A 3,381-nucleotide genomic window follows, 5' to 3' on the forward strand; every position below is an offset into this window, starting at 1 on the left:
CACATTTGGTAAATGTCAAAGGAGAAGTACTGTATGCTCATTCAGTCATATCTGGTTCTTTGCAACCCCATGGACTGTAGTCTATGAGGCTCCTCTGTTATGGGATTTCCCAGGCAAAAATACTGTTGAGAATTACTCGGTGCATAAAATATGGAGGGGAGAGAAAGATTTCAGTTTGATGACCTTCTAAATGACCAGAGGCAAAGTCTAGCAGTTGCCAACCTGGCTGGGCCTGGATGATGCATTCGGAGACTTTATCTTCACCTCCCCATATTCCGGGTGCCACACAGTCACTGAGGATATCCCAGCATTATTTGACTAAGTGCCTGAGACACAGGCCTCTAGAATGTACCAGAGGAAGCCACCAAAAGCTGTGTCTCATTACTTCTTGTGTTTTTAAGTTATTTAAGAAAAATTAATCTTGTTTATTTTTATTGTAATAGGTTGACTTACAAAATTGTGTTTGTTGGTGGTGTAAAGACTCTTGTCCACTTATACTCATATTATAGCTATTCAGCTGTGCTTTTTTTTTTCACATGTAAGTTATTACGGAGTGTTTAGTACACCACTCTTGCTAAAGTAGGTCCATGTTGATTATATATTTGCAATGCTCCTTTCCCCAGACTGGAAAAATGGACATATTGCCAATGCTGTTAAAGGACTGTAGAATCCCAGGGACGGGGAGCCTTGTGGGCTGCCGTCTATGGGGTCGCACAGAGTTGGACACAACTGAAGTGACTTAGCAGCTGTGAGGATTACTGAGATTATGCTTGTACAGGGCTTGAATTACTACTAAGAAGAATGCTGAACAAATACTGAGCATGTGTGCATATATACTGTTGCTTTAGTCGTGTCCAACTCTGTGCAACCCCATGGGCTGTAGCCCACCAGGCTCCTCTGTCCATGAGATTCTCCAGCAAGAATACTGGAGTGGGTTGCCATGCTCTCCTCCAGGGGAAGAGCATAGTCATTATTTAATCCAATTGCCATTTATTTTAATAATTACTCATGAATAGTGATGTCTTGAGAACTAGGCCTAAAACTGGAAGCTGTCCAGTCACAAAAGTCAGTGGGTACACTTTTACCTAGAAATGGAGTCACAGAATGAAATGTAGTCAGTTCGCTCTGAAAGCTGAAAATAAGTTATGTCACATTTATGTTCATATCTCTAAGAGCTCCTGTTGCTGGTGGTCTGGGGAGATGCCACCTCTCTGCCTGCGTGGTCATCAGATGATGTCCAGAGAGTGCCCCAGCCTGGGCCACTTTGTCCTGAAAAAGGGGACAAAACACTAGAAAGAATAGAGCTGATCTCAGCTTCCCAACAAATTCACGATCTGTTGATGATGTAAGAAATCTTCATTTCACAAATTGCTGTATCTGAATTTAAAAGTGAGGAGAAACCTCTCCTCAGTCCCCAAAATCTGCCCTGTGGGTTGCAGTGGATGTAAAGGACAGAGAGGTGGAGGAATAGAACTGAGTCATTAACCAGGGAGGGATTCAGTTAAGTCTCTGGGTTTGGGAATCCAGCCTCTTTGTGTAGGACTCACTGGGGCCAGCAGCTTTTCTCAAGTGTCTTCTGTTACCTGTTTCCTTGAGCACCCCACCCCTAAGGAACACTAACCTGGAACAACAGGATCAAGAGAAATTCCTAAAGTTTAGTCCAGAGCGGTACAGCTAGATGGTGGGAAGGCCAGCTGGAGCGAGGGTCTCCTCTCTAACATCAAAGGGGCTGTGGGGAAAGAACCTACAATAAGGTGCAGCTGAAAAGTGACATGCTTCCCTGGAATTCTTTACCACTTGCTTCCAGTTGGAAAGGAAAACCTAGCTTATGATACCAAAACCAGTGTTACTGACAAACCCAGGTGCTCCTGTGGATCCTCCGTCATGGTCCTGCTGAGGCCACGCTGCCTACAAGCTGCTCCCAGCCACTGGCAGAGCACACAGGACACCGTGAGGCAGACCTGTTCCTCTAAGACTTGGGACTCTTCCAATACGTGACTTTGGCTCAAGGACATCCTGTCAGCTTGGCCAAGCCTTTCTCGGAACTGGGCTGCAGTCCATGACTCTTCCTACCCATTTCTCCTTCCTTCTTCCTTCCCTTCACTGTTGTCAGACCTGCATTATGGTCTGAAAGCTCTCCCCAGCGTCTGTTCCTTCCCCGTTTATCCTTCACAGGCACCAACCCTGTGCATCTCTATTGTGTCCAATCCTCTCTTGGGTCTGATAAGGACCTGAACTCACACATCATTAACACTAATATATCTATTGCATTCTCTGGGGAAGATGCTATACTAAGATTGAGGGATGGTGGGACCATACAGAGATACAGGCCACAGTCCCTTGCTCTTTGAAAGCCTTTCACTGAATAGCTAAAATGATTCCCACAGATACAATCAGTTCAGTTCAGTTCAGTTCAGTCACTCAGTCATGTCCAACTCTGCGACCCAATGGATGGCAGCCTGCCAGGCTTCCCTGTCCATCACCAACTCCTGAAGCCTACTCAAACTCATTTCCATCACATCAGTGATGCCATCCAACCGTCTCACCCTCTGTCATCCCCTTCTCCTCCAACCTTCAATCTTTCACAGCATTAGGATCTTTTCCAATGACTCAGTTCTTTGCATCAGATGGCCAAAGTATTAGAATTTCAGCTTCAGCATCAGTCCTTCCAATGAATATTCAGGACTGATTTCCTTTAGGATTAACTGGTTGGATCTCCATGCAGTCCAAGGGACTTTCAAGAGTCTTCTCCAACACCACAGTTCAAAATATCAATTCTTTGGTGCTCAGCTTTCTTTATAGTCCAACTCTCACATCCATATATCACTACTGGAAAATCCATAGCTTTGACTAGACAGACCTTTGTTGGTAAAGTAATGTCTCTGCTTTTTAATATGCTATCTAGGTTTGTTATAACTTTTCTTCCAAGGAGCAAGCATCTTTTAATTTCACAGCCACAGTCACCATCTGCAGTGATTTTGGAGCCCAGAAAATAAAGTCTGTCACTGTTTTCATTGTTACCCCATCTATTTGCCATGAGGTGATGGGACCAGATGCTATGATCTTAATTTTCTGAATGTTGAGTTTTAAGCCAACTTTTTCACTCTCCTCTTTCACTTTCATCAAGAGGCTCTTTAGTTCTTCTTCGCTCTCTGCCATATATGAGGTTATTGATATTTCTCCTGGCAATCTTGATTCCAACTTGTGCTTCATCCAGCCTGGCATTTCACATGATGTACTCTGCATATAAGTTAAATAAACAGAGTGACAGTATACAGCCTTGATGTACTCCTTTCCCAATTTGGAACGAGTCCATTGGTCCACACCCAGTTCTACCTGTTGCTTCTTGACCGGCATACAGATTTCTCAGGAGGTAGGTCA

This window comes from Bos javanicus, chromosome 16 (genome assembly GCF_032452875.1).
Source record: "Bos javanicus breed banteng chromosome 16, ARS-OSU_banteng_1.0, whole genome shotgun sequence".
Lineage (NCBI taxonomy): Eukaryota > Metazoa > Chordata > Mammalia > Artiodactyla > Bovidae > Bos > Bos javanicus.